The following is a 14,752-nucleotide window of genomic DNA, read 5'->3' on the forward strand; positions in this document are numbered from 1 at the left end:
AGTGTGGTCTGCAGAAACATGAGAGAATTTATCTCGGAGGAAAAGTTACATAATAAGAGATAATAAAAGATATTTGATTAGTGAACCGTAAAAACACAATATCCAGAATAGAAATTTACACATATCTATTGTTTGCAATGCTTTCCCAAATGGCTGCAAATTATACTGCTCAGAAAAGAAAAATAAAGCATTCTCTGGTTGCAAGTAAGCATACAAGGTTTTCCAACACTTTTCAAGGAGAAATTATATTCTTACTCTCCTAGGTTATACAGACACTGTTTCTAGGGATCCAAGAACACATTTTACTAAATTCATTACATGTAGAGAAAGAATACAGTTATACTTCTTTTCAATGCCCTTGTCACTGAATTCCTAATTGTCTGAATAATAAAAAAGTTAGATGTGTTGGAACTGACAGACTTTTCAGGTCCCTTCCAACCTCAATACTAAATATGTCCATGGCTCTAATAACATCCAAGTTTTACTTGCTAAGATTGGAGAAAAGTGTAGCACAAAGATGAATCTCACCTCTCTTCCTAGAATTCAAGTTGGTCTTTAGAGATTAAAAAGTAATTCTATCATGAGAAGGAATAGCTTAAGGAGACCAAAGGACACATATCTTTAAAAGCTTTACTATGGTTTCAACCAGCTTCTTAGAGAGAAAATATTGCTTGGGAGTACTAATGGTGTATGCACTTCTAAGAACAGAGTTCATTGTCATTAAGAGATTTTTGAAGGTGAAAATCAGAGTACTGAATACAAGAAGATATTGATTAAGCAACCAAAGGAAAAAGATGGGATCTTGGCATATCTTACTAAATACTCAAGTCCTGAAAAAATGTTTTTGGGGAATTGATAAAGATAAATGACTAATAAGAATAATCTTTAGAAATGATAATAATACTTCTTAATAGAAAAGACTATGAACCCGCACAACTTTTACCTTCCAAGAATTTGGCTAAAAATAGCTCAAAAGGCAAAGAATTGGTATCTTAATATTCTGTTTCAGAAGGAGAGAGACAAATTATGGAAGTAGAATTAATTTTTGCTGTGAACTGATAAAAATTTCAAGGGTCATGGGGCGCCTGGCTGGCTCAGTCAGTTGGGCAGCCGACTTCAGCTCAGGTCATGATCTTGCAGTCTGTGGGTTCGAGCCCTGTGTCAGGCTCTGTGTTGTCAGCTCAGAGCCTGGAGCCTCCTTCTGTGTCTTCTCTCTCTCTGCCCCTTCACTGTTTGCTCTCTCGCTCTCTCTCTCTCTTTCTCTCTCTCTAATAATAAATATTAAAAAAAATAAAAAAAATTCAAAGGTCATCAGTGTTCATATTTTAGTATATCATGATGTATACTCAATTATGTGTGCCAAATTCTGTCCGGAAATAAGTAGATCCTATTCCCTGAAAGTATTCATTGGAAGGGAAACCTACTACATGACAATATCTATATAATATTTTCCTGAGAATTACACTAACTAAACAATAATCGAACTATATTAATGTGAATATATCTTGGAACTCCAGAAATAAAAGAATGGCAATAATTATCTTTGCTATATTTAATAATCTCAAGAATTCATTTTTTAATCTTTATTTATTTTTGAGAGATAGAGACAAAACATGAGCAGGAGAGGAGCATAGAGAGAGGGAGACAGAATCTTAAGCAGGCTCCAGGCTCTGAGCTGACAGCACAGAGCCCGATGTGGGGCTCAAACTCACAATGAGATCATGACCTGAGCCGAAGTCAGAGGCTTAACCGACTGAGCCACCCAAGTGCCCCAAGAATTCTTTTTATTGCTATTCTCATATTAACTGAGGACTTGGGTGAGAAGCTCCATGATTCCTCCCAGTAGGATAAGCAGGCAGGACAAAGGATAAATGTAGAATCAAAACAATAAGGAGGGGCAAGTGCTGGGGGATACTCCCAGAAATAGAGGCTGAATTTGAAGGTGCATCCAGCTGAATACAGAAGTATTCCAAAGGCACAGAAGTCTCAATCCCAACAGAGAAAATATTTGAGAACCAAAGTGAAAAAGCAGGATCCTAATATCTATGCAGGGGACTAAATCAGAGACTTTGTAGAAAACAGTCCTCAGAATGCTGGTAGGAAAGAAAGTATCATTCATGAAATCTGCCAGCAAATAATGTAGTAGTAGACAGGATAACAGGTTGAAATCTAGAAGTAGAGAAAAGGTCCATAGGACTGGTCTACTGCTGAAAGATATAGAGAACCGAATCTCAGAGCCAACAGAGTTAAACCCTGGGCACTTCCAATTCTGGGTCTGATTAGTATAAAGAATATGGGGAACAGCAATAAAGAATTCAGTAAAATAGTGAGTAGATCAGCAGGGACTGATACTATTTGAATATTTTAACTGAACACTATATAGCATTTAATACATATAAAAGAATATATTTAATATATGTTAAAAACTTGAATACATACAAATAATACAAACACTTGAAAGCCCACTACTCAACCTCATTGCTACAAGTTACAAAAGCCTGACTCTACCTATATAGCTCCTCCCTATTTCATCTCCCTACTTTCATCAAATGGAATTATACTCTACTGTGGTGACTTATATTTTGACTTTGTTTCTAAGATCTATCCAATTTTTGTGTGTGTGAACTGTAATTTGTTGTTTTTCAGTGCTGTCTGATACTTTATTTTTCAATATACCAAAATTTATTTATCCATTTATTTACTCATTCTCCTAGCAATATTATGAACAATGCCACATTGGCAAGAGCTCCTATAAAACCTACTCCTAATTTGAAATTTCTGGGCCATAGGGTACACAAATTTTAACTTTGCAAGATAAGGTCAAATTGTTTTCCAAAGTGTGTGTCAAATTCATTCCTCCCTTGGGGCACTCGGGTGGCTTTGTCTATGGAGTGCACAGCTCTTGATCTCGGGGTCATGAGTTCAAGCCCCACTTTGGGTGTGAAGTCTACCTAAAAAAATTAAAAAAATAATTTACTGCTCTCACAGCAGATTCTATTTCCATTGATATTTTTTCTTGCCAATATTTGGTATTGATAATCCTAATTTTTTCAATGTGTAAAATGCTATTTCATGATACTTTTGATTTGTATTTTTATTAGTAATGAGGCAAACACATTTTAATGTTTTATTACCAATATTTGTTTCATCTTTTGCAAAATTCCAGTAGTGACTTCAGTCCATTTTATCTTTTGGGTTGTGGTTTTTACTTATGATTTGTAGTAGTTTCCAAAAATTGTATTCTGTATACTAATCATTCACACTGATTTGTATTTGCATGTTATCTCAATTTCAGTCTTCCATTTCATTCAATAATGAACAGAATTACTCATTTTTAATGTATCCTAATATATCAATCTTATCTTTTCTGGTTAGTATTTTTTGCATCTGATTTAAAAAATTCTCAATACTCAACTCATAAAAATATTCCCTTATTTTTTTTTCTTAAAAGTTTTTTTTTTTACATTATTTTACAATTGATTCAAGAAGAGGGGGTTGAAGTTAAATAAACAGGGAAATTTTAATGATTCAACAAAGTCTTCTTAGCACTTACTATTTTCAAGTTATTGTGCTAAGGGCTGAACCTTTCATTATCTCATTTATATTTATTTACCTCTTTAAGTAAAATACTTCTGGTTAACATTCTGTTCTCCCACATATCAGAAGCTTGGACTAGTGATCATGATTTAGAAGGTAATCAGAATTTCTTACAACCCATGTACCATTATTTAATTGAGTCATTTCTAGTTTTCTATTTAGTTATTATTACCCATATTGCCCTCGTGTTAGGCCCTGACTTTCTTAGAAGCATATGTTTCACAGAAAATCTAGACATTTTATGCAAGGTAGAAGCTATATATATATACAAAAAATGTTTCATGTGGTTTATAAAGTATGCTTTATTATTTGTTTGTAAAGAGAGAAAAAGGACTATAAGGTAGTCCAGAATAACAATAAGTAAAAACACTTTAGATTTTTCTAGAAGCTTTTTTCAGGATATTGAACTTGTTGCCTTATTTGTTTCCAAAACCAATGCAGAAGCACTGCATCAAATAAGCAAGCTCCTCACACCTCCTGAGCTCCAAGTTTTAGCCTAGGAAATATTTAGATGACAGAACAATAAAAAATATCACAATCGAGCTAGATATTTTATTTATATGTTATTCAGAGCATAATGCAATATTTTTTACAGATACTTTCTGTAAAACCAAAAGCACTACAATAAATATGCTGTGAGAGTAATCTCTCACATGAAGGTGATGGCATATCTCAGAATGGTCTGTTGTCCAAAGAGGTGACTGTGAGTTCTGGGAACTGGTGAACATTTCGTGTGTAATATTTATGATGTGGACTTAAATTATATTTGCTATGGATGTGTTCTGAATATAAACTTAGAAGATTAAGTAATCGCCTTCTTCCCAGAGAAGCTAACATTTCTCTTTTCCATTTCTTTTCAAGTGCCTACTTGGCCTAGGAGTAGAACATTTTGACAGCTAAAATATGTGACTTTTTATTTGCTGATTAATATCTATGAAATCATTTTAATAAACTTGTTCTATTGATTTAAAAATAACTTCAAATTTCACATGCTTATGAATTCAAAAACAAACTATAGGCCAGACCATTGCACCCATTCAACTCTTTTAACAAAAGGTCTTCGGAAGAACTGTTTATGCTTGCCTTTGGCAACTCTCAACAAAATTACCTATGGTTGGTTTGTAATGCTGACACCATTGCCATCCATACCCAGAGATGCATATTCAGAATGCATGCCTATAAAACATACATATAAGTAAAGGCTTCTTCAGAGTGACTGCAAAAGAATGCTATCCTTCAGTCACCAGCCATGGCTCATGTTTCAATAGGGTTTGTGGTTGTTTGAAACTGTCAGTTGAAACCTACTGGCCATGTTTCAAAATAATTCACCTATCACCTGCTGTTCACTGCCATTGTGATGCTACATTGTTTCAAAATCCAAGTACATTGTATATTATAACAATTTTGATCCCCTGCTTTGTGGTTGGTCTACTTCAGCTCACCATACAAATATCATCTACCTTCTATAGATAATAAGAAACATGATAAAACTCAACAAGAATAAGACTGCTGATGAGATGGCAGTTTCTTTAAAACATAGCCAGTTGTTTATTTTATTTTGTAAGCCATATTTTTTTAGAATGTTCCTGCAATGGATGAGCAACTTTGATAATACCAATAATAAGATTTTACATTTGAAAAATTATTTCTAAAGCCTGTTCATTGTGTATCATCTTCTTTGATCCCTACAATAATTCTATGGTGAGTACAACAGGTATCATGTCCCACAATTAACTGATGAGAAACTAATATCATAAGAAGATGAAGTTACTTGCTCAGACACAAAAAAGTTTGTAAATAGCTAGGCAAATCTAATAAATTATATTATTGTCCTTACTTCTTTAAAATAAGATAATTTGAAACAAACTGTTTTTCCAGCATTTCCTCTGATCCCCAGCATAAAAAAAATCCCATAAGAATGCATGCGATCTAAGACCTCGATCTCCACTTAAACCAGAGAAACCATGCTTTTTTCCAATTTTTTATACTTGACCTCTGCATAACATTTCTTATGAAAAACATAATTGTTTGTATACACAAAAGAAAAAAAAGTATAAAAACCAGTGGAATAGATTATCTTCACCTCCAACTTTCTTTCTTTCTTTGATTAGTCAAGTGTAAATTAGTCAAAGGTCCATGTGTTCCCCATTTATGACTTCATTGTTGCTATAGCATATTTTTGTCACTTTGACCATATAGTCATTTATAAAATAAAATTATCCTATTTTCACTACTGAGTAGGACTTTAAAAATTTTAAAACACACACAGAGACACACAGAGTTTTGATTTAGCATCTGTATGTTTGAAGTCCATGATCACATAATGTTATAAGTGACAGAGTTTCCGGGTTGTCCCACTCCATTTTGGAGGGTCTATGATTCATCAAGACAACTAGGACACTTTTATTCACCACTAAGTGATACAGAATTGTACAGGAACTGATGATGACATCAGCTGTCATCTAGCTGTGGGAAAAGAGGTGTGGTAATTAAAAAAAAAAGTGCCATCTGGATGTCTTCTTTAGAGAAGTGTCTATCCATGTTTTCTGCCCATTTCTTCACTGGATTATTTGTTTTTCGGCTGTGGAGTTTAGTGAGTTCTTTATAGATTTTGCATACTAGCCCTTTGTCTGATATGTCATTTGCAAATATCTTTTCCCATTCCATAGGTTGCCTTTTAGTTTTGTTGATTGTTTCCTTTGCAGTGCAGAAGCTTTTGATCTTCATGAGGTCCCAATAGTTTATTTTTGCTTTTAATTCCCTTGCCTTTGGAGATGTGTCAAGTAAGAATTTTCTGTGGCTGAGGTCAGAGAGGTTTTTTTCCTTCTTTCTCCTCTAGGGTTTTGATGGTTTCCTGTCTCACATTCAGGTTCTTCAAAAAATTAAAAATAGATCTACCCTATGACCCAGCAATAGCACTGCTAGGAATTTACCAAAGGGATACAGGAGTGCTGATGCATAGGGGCACTTGTACCCCAATGTTTATGCAGCACTCTCAACAATAGCCAAAGTAGGAAAGAGCCTAAATGTCCATCAACTGATGAATGGATAAAGAAATTGTGATTTATATACACAATGGAATACTACGTGGCAATGAGAAAGAATGACATCTGGCCTTTTGTAGAAATGTGGATGGAAGTGGAGAGTGTTATGCTAAGTGAAATAAGTCATACAGAGAAAGATACCATGTGTTTTCACCCTTATGTTGATCCTGAGAAACTTAACAGAAGACCATGAGGGAGGGGAAGGAAAAAAAAAGAGAGGGAAAGAACCAAACCATAAGAGACTCTTAAAAACTGAGAATAAACTGAGGGTTGATGGGGGGTGGGTGGGAGGGAGGGGAGGTGGTGTGATGGGCATTGAGGAGGGCACCTTTTGGGATGAGCACTGGGTATTGTATGGAAATCAATTTGGCAATAAATTTCATATTAAAAAAAGTGCCAACCCAGAAGATTCTCATTAATCTGAAAGTTTCTCATTTGCACTAAGGATGTGTTTAGCCTATTTTTTATAAGTAACAAGGGTAAAGTCATAAACAAAAAAATAATTGTTAAAAATAATATTGTTATACACAGAAAGTAATTTAAAAATCAAAAAAATACATTTACAATAGGTACCAAAATATTGAATGGACAGGAAATAATTTAACAAAACACAGGTAAGACTTCTGACGTGCAAACAATAAAGCACTGTGAAAAATTACAAAGGACCCAAATGAATTTGATTTTGAAAAGTTAAGTTGTTAAGATGACAATTTTCCCTATAACCTACAGATTCAAAGAGATACCTGTAATAATCCTACTAGATTTTTTTTATAGAAATTGACAAACTTATTCTAAAATTTATATGGAGGGGCGCCTGGGTGGCTCAGTCGGTTAAGTATGGTTACTCCAGCTTTCTTTTGGCTTCCAGTAGCATGATAGTTCTCCATCCCCTCACTCTCAATCTAAAGGTGTCCTCAGATCTAAAATGAGTCTCTTGTAGACAGCAAATAGATGGGTCTTGTTTTTTATCCATTCTGATACCCTATGACTTTTGGTTGGTGCATTTAATCCATTTACATTCAGTGTTATGATAGAAAGATACGGGTTTAGAGTCATTGTGATGTCTGTATGTTTTATGCTTGTAGTGATGTCTCTGGTACTTTGTCTCACAGGATCCCCCTTAGGATCTCTTGTAGGGCTGGTTTAGTGGTGGCAAATTCCTTCAGTTTTTGTTTGTTTGGGAAGAGCTTTATCTCTCCTTCTATTCTAAATGACAGACTTGCTGGATAAAGGATTCTCGGCTGCATATTTTTTCTGTTCAATACATTGAAGATCTCGTGCCAATCCTTTCTGGCCTGCCAAGTTTCAAAAGAGAGATCAGCCACGAGTCTTATAGGTCTCCCTTTATATGTTAGGGTACGTTTATCCCTTGCTGCTTTCAGAATTTTCTCTTTATCCTTGTATTTTGCCAGTTTCACTATGATATGTCGTGCAGAAGATCGATTCAAGTTACGTCTGAAGGGAGTTCTCTGTGCCTCTTGGATTTCAACGCATTTTTCCTTCCCCAGATCTGGGAAGTTCTTAGCTATTATTTCTTCAAGTACCCCTTCAGCACCTTTCCCTCTCTCTTCCTCCTCTGGGATACCAATTATGCATGTATTACTTCTTTTTAGTGTATCACTTCGTTCTCTAATTTTCCCCTCATACTCCTAGATTTTTTTATCTCTCTTATTCTCAGCTTCCACTTTTTCCATAACTTTATCTTCTAGTTCACCTATTCTCTCCTCTGCCTCTTCAATCAGAGCCGTGGTCGTTTCCATTTTATTTTGCATCTCGTTTAAAGCGTTTTTCAGCCCCTCCTGACTGTTCCTTAGTACCTTGATCTCTGTAGCAATAGATTCTCTGCTGTCCTCTATACTGTTTTCAAGCCCAGCGATTAATTTTATGACTATTATTCTAAATTCACTTCCTGTTATATTATTTAAATCTTTTTTGATCAGTTCATTAGCTGTTGTTTTTTTTTTTTTTTTTCCTGGAGATTCTTTTGAGGGGAATTCCTCCGTTTGGTCATTTTGGATAGTCCCTGGAGTGGTGAGGACCTGCAGGGCACTTCCCCTGTGCTGTGGTGTATAAGTGGAGTTGGTGGGTGGGGCCGCAGTCAGACCTGATATCTGCCCCCAGCCCACCGCTGGGGCCACAGTCAGACTGGTGTGTGCCTTCTCTTCCCCTCACCTAAGGGCAGGATTCACTGTGGGGTGGCGTGGTCTGTCTGGGCTACTTGCACACTGCCAGGCTTGTGGTGCTGGGGATCTAGCATATTAGTTGGGGTGGGTAGGCAAGGTGCACGGGGGCAGGAGGGGCAGGCTTAGCTCGCTTCTCCTTAGGTGATCCACTTCAGGAGGGGCCCTGTGGCAGCGGGAGGGAGTCAGACCCGCTGCCGGAGGTTTGGCTCTGCAGAAGCACAGCGTTGGGTGTTTGCATGGAGCAAGCAAGTTCCCTGGCAGGAACTGGTTCCCTTTGGGATTTTGGCTGGGGGATGGGTGAGGGAGATGGCGCTGGTGAGCACCTTTGTTCCCAGCCAAACAGCTCTGTCATCCTGGGGCTCAGCAACTCTCCCTCCCTTTGTCCTCCAGCCTTCCCGCTTCCTGAGCAGAGCTGTTAACTTATGACCTCCCAGGTGCTAAGTCGCGCTTGCTGTCGGAACATACTCCATCTGGCCCCTCTGCTTTTGCAAGCCAGACTCGGGGGTTCTGCTTGGCCGGCAGCCTGCCCCTCCACCCAGCTCCCTCCCACCAGTCCGTGCAGCGTGCACTGCCTGGCCACCCTTCCTACCCTCTTCCGTGGGCCTCTCGTCTGCACTTGGCTCTGGAGAGTCGGTTCTGCTAGTCTTCTGGTGGTTTTCTGGGTTAGTTAGGCAGGTGTAGGTGGAATCTAAGTGATCAGCAGGATGCATGGTGAGCCCAGCGTCCTCCTACGCCGCCATCTTCTGTTTTGTATCTTAAAGTCATCATATGAATGAAGTCATATGATATTTTCCTTTCTCTGACTCACTAATCTCACTTAGCATAATTCCCTCTAGTTCCATCCACATAGTTGCAAAAGGCAAGATTTCATTCTTTTTGATTGCCGAGTAATACTCCATTGTATATATATGCCACATCTTCTTTATCCATTCATCCATCGATGGACATTTGGGCCCTTTCCAGACATTGGCTATTGTTGATAGTGCAGCTATAGGCATTGGGGTGCATGTGCCCTTTCATAAAAGCATACCAGTGTCCTTTGGATAAATACCTACTAGTGCAATTGCTGGGTAGTAGGGTAGATCTATTTTTAATTTTTTGAGGAACCTCCATACTGTTTTCCAGAGTGACTGCACCAGCTTGCATTCCCACCAGCAATACAAAAGAGATCCTCTTTCTCTGCATCCTTGCCAACATCTGTTGTTTCCTGAGTTGGTAATGTTAGCCACTCTGATCGATGTGAGGTGGTATCTCATTGTGGTTTTGATTTGTATTTCCCTGATGATGAGTGATGTGGAACATTTTTTCATTTGTCCATTGTCCATCTGGAAGTCACCTTTGGAGAAGTGTCTATTCATGTATTTTGCCCATTTCTTCACTGGATTATTTGTTTTTTGGGTGTTGAGTTGGATAAGTTCTTTATAGATTCTGGATACTAACCCTTTATCTGATATGTCGTTTGCAAATATCTTCTCCCATTCTGTCGGTTGCCTTTTAGTTTTGCTGATTGTTTCCTTCACTGTGCAGAAGATTTGTATTTTGATGAGGGCCCAATAGTTCGTTGTTGCTTTTGTTTCCCTTGCTTCTGGAGACGTGTTGAGTAAGAAGTTGCTGCGGCCAAGGTCAAAGAGGCTTTTTCCTGCTTTCTCCTCTAAGATTTTGATGGCTTCCTGTCTCATATTTAGGTCTTTCATCCATTTTCAGTTTATTTTTGTGTATGGTGTAAGAGAGTGGTCCACGTTCATTTTTTCTGCATGTCGCTGTCCAGTTTTCCCAGCACCACTTGCTGAAGAAACTGTCTTTATTCCATTGGATATACTTTCTTGCTTTGTCAAAGATTAGTTGGCCATATGTTTGTGGGTCCATTTCTGGGTTTTCTATTCTCTTCCATTGGTCTGAGTGTCTGTTTTTGTGCCAGTTACCATACTCTATTGATGATTATAGCTCTGCAATAAAGCTTGAAGTCTGGGATTGTGATGCCTCCTGCTTTGGTTTTTGTTTTTCAAGATTGGTTTTGCTATTGTTGGTTTTTACTGGTTCAATACAAATTTTAGGATTGTTTGTTCTAGCTCTGTGAAGAATGCTGGTGTTATTTTCATAGGTATTGCATTGAATATGTTGATTCTCATGGGTAGTATTGACATTTTAACAATATTTGTTCTTCCTACCCAGGAGCATGGGCTATTTTTCCACTTATTTGTGTCCTCTTCAATTTCTTTCATAAGTTTTCTAGAGTTTTCAGTGTATAGATTTTCACCTCTTTGGTTAGATTTATTCCTAGGTATTTTATGGATTTTGCTGCAATTGTAAATGGGATCAATCCCTTGATTTCTCTTTCTCTTGCTTCGTTGTTGGTGAATAGGAATGCAACCAATTTCTGTGCATTGATTTTATATCCTGCTACTTTGCTGAATTCATGGATCAATTCTAGCAGGTTTTTTGGTGGAATCTGTTGGGTTTTGCATATAGAGTATCATGTCATCTGTGAAGACTGAAAGTTTGACCTCCTCCTGGCTGATTTGGATTGTTTTATTTCTTTTTGTTGTCTGATTGCTGAGGCTAAGACTTCTAATGCTATGTTGAATAACAGTGGTGGTAGTGGATATCCCTGTCTTGTTCCTGACCTTAGAGGGAAAGCGCTCAGTTATTCTCCATTGAGGATGATATTAGCATTGGGTCATTCATATATGGCTTTTATGATATCGAGGTATGCTCCCTCTAATCTTACTTGCTTGAGGTTTTTTTTGTTTTATTTTGTTTTGTGTTTATCTAGAAAGGATGCTGTATTATGCCAAATGCTTTCTCTGCTTGTACTGAAAGGATCATGTGGTTCTTTTCCTTTATTTTATTGATGTGATGAGTCACATTGATTGTTTTGAAGATATTGAACCAGACCTGTGTCCCAGGTATAAAACCCATTTGGTCGTGGTGAATATTTTTTTAAATGTATTGTTGGATCCAGTTGGCTAATGTCTTGTTAAGGATTTTTGCATCCATGTTCATCAGGGAAATGGCCTATAGTTCTCCTATTTAGTGGGGTCTTGGTCTGGTTTTGGAATCAAGTTAATGCTGTCCTCATAGAAAAGATTTGGAAGTTTTCCTTCCATTTCTATCTTTTGGAACAGCTTCAAGAGAATAGGTGTTAACTCTTCCTTAAATGGTTGGTAGAATTCCCCTGGAAAGTCATTTTGCCCTGGACTCTTGTTTTTTGAGAGATTTTTGGTTACTGATTTGATTTCCTTACTGGTTATGGCCCTGTTCAAATTTTCTATTTCTTTCTGTTTAAGTTTTGGTAGTACATATGTTTCTAAGAATTTGTCCATTTCTTCCAGATTGCCCAATTTACTGGCTTATAATTGCTCATAATATTATCTTATTATTGTTTTTATTCTGTTGTGTTGGTTGTGATCTCTCCTCTTTCACTCTTGATTTTTTTTTTTTGGCCCCTTTCCTTTTTGATCAAACTGGCTAATGCTTTATCAATTTTGGTAATTCTTTCAAAGAACTAGCTTCTAGTTTCCTTGATCTCTTCTGTTTTGTTTGTTTTGGTTTGGTTTGGTTTTGATGGCATTGATTTCTGCTCTAATCTTTATTATTTCTTATCTTCTCTGCTGGTTTGGGGTTTTATTGGCTGTTCTGTTTCCAGATTTTTAAGGTGTAATGTTAGGTTGTGTATCTGAGACGTTTCTTCCTTCTTTAGGAAGGCCCGGATTGCTATACATTCTACTCTTATGACCACCTTTGCTGCATCCCAGAGGCTTTCGGCTGTGGTGCTATCATTTTCATTGACTTCCATGTACTTTTTAATTTCCTCTTTAACTTCTTGGTTAGCCCATTAATTCTTTAGTAAAATGTTCTTTAGTCTCCAAGTATTTGTTACTTTTCCAAATTTTATTTGTGGTTGATTTTGAGTTTCATAGCATTGTGGTCTGAAAAGATGCATGGTATGATTTCAATCTTTTTGTACTTGTTGAGGGCTGTTTTGTGTACCAGTATGTGATCTACTCTGGAGAAAATTCCATGTGCACTGGAGAAGAACGTATATTCTGCTGCTTTAAGATGAAATGTTCTGAATATACGGTTAAGTCTACCTGGGCCAGTGTACTATTCAAAGCCTTTATTTCCTTGTTGATTTTGTTTATATGATCTGTCCATTGTTGTAAGTAGGGTGTTGAAGTCCCCTACTATTATGGTATTATCATTATGTTTCTTCATTTTGTGACTAATTGATGTATATATTTGTGTGTTGTCACATTTGGAGCATAAATGTTTACAATTGTTAGATCTTCTTGGTGAGTAGACCCCTTAATTATGATATAATTCCCTTCTTCATCTCTTGTTACATTATTTATATTAAAGTCTAGACTGCATAATAGAAGTATGGCTACTCAGGCTTTCTTTTGTTGACCATTAGCATGATAGATGGTTCTCCATCCCCTTATTTTTAATCTGAAGTTGTCTTTAGGTCTAAAGTGGGTCTCTTGTAAACACCATATACATGGATCTTGTTTTCTTATCCATTCTGTTATTCTGTCTTTTGATTGGAGCATTGAGTCCATTGTTGTTTAGAATACTCAAAGATATGAATTTATTGGCATTATGTTTCTTGTAGGGTTGGAGTTTCTGGTGGTGTTCTCTGGTACTTTCTAGTCTTTGTTGCTTTTGGTGTTTTTCTTTTCTTTTTTTTTTTTTTTGTTTTTTTTTGTTTTTTTTTGTTTCATGTTTTCTCCCCTCAGAGGGTCCTTAAAGTTTCTTGCAGGGCTGGTTTAGTGGTCACTAATTCCTTTAACTTTTGTTTGTCTGGGCAATTTTTAAGCTCTCTTTCTATTTTGAATGACAGCCTTGCTAGATAAAGAATTCTCGGCTGCATATTTTTCCGATTCAGCACATGGAATATATCCTGCCCCTCCTTTCTGGCCTGCCAGGTTTCTGTGGTTAGGTCTGCTGCAAACCTGATTTGTCTTCCATTGTAGGTTAAGGACTTTTTTCCCCTTTCTGCTTTCATTATTCTTTCTTTGCGTGAGTGTTTTGTGAATTTGACTATGATATGCCCTGTTGATGGTCTGTTTTTGTTGAATATAATGGGGGTCCTCCATTCTTTCTGGATTTTGATGTCTGTGTCTTTCCCCAGGTTAGGAAATTTTTCTGCTATGATTTGCTCACATAATCCTACCCCTTTTTCTCTCTCTTCATCTTCTGAGACACCTATTCTGTTGTTCCTTTTAAATGAGTCCCTGATTCCTCTAATTCTTAAATCATGCACTTTTGCCTTAGTCTCCCTCTTTTTATCTGCTTCATTATTCTCCATTAAATTTGTCCTCTATATTGCTGATTCACTGCTCTCTCTCATCCATCCTTGCTGCCGTGGCATCCATTGGAGATTATATCTCAGTTATACCATTTTTTATTTCATCCTGACTAGCTTTTACTTATTTTATCTCTGCAGAAAGGGATTCTAAAATATTTTTGACACCAGCTAGTATTCTTATTATCATGATTCTAAATTCTAGTTTAGACATCTTGCTTGTAACTGTGTTGGTTAAGCCCCTGGCTGTCATTTCTTCCTGTTCTATATTTTTGGGTGAATTTCTTTGTTTTGTCATTTTGAATGAAGAAACGGAATTAATAAGGTAAAAAAATAAAATTAAAAAATTGAAAACAGCACACGCCTACATACAAATCAAATAAACGATTCTAGATCTAAGGTCAGTTTTGGTCTGGTTGTTGAAAAAGCTTGATAGATTAGAGAAAAAAGGGGAAAAAGGAAAATGTTTGAAAGTTTGAAAAAAATGAATACAATGTAATAGAATAAAATTAAATGATGGAACTAAAATAGAATTTGAAAATTTTACAAAAACAGTAAAAAATATAGTAGAAAAAATTAAAGAAAAACATTTTCATAAAAATTGAAAATAAAAATATTTTTCT

Source organism: Panthera pardus, unplaced genomic scaffold (genome assembly GCF_024362965.1).
Source record: "Panthera pardus isolate Hobbes unplaced genomic scaffold, ASM2436296v1 HiC_scaffold_27, whole genome shotgun sequence".
In the NCBI taxonomy this organism is placed as follows: Eukaryota; Metazoa; Chordata; class Mammalia; order Carnivora; family Felidae; genus Panthera; species Panthera pardus.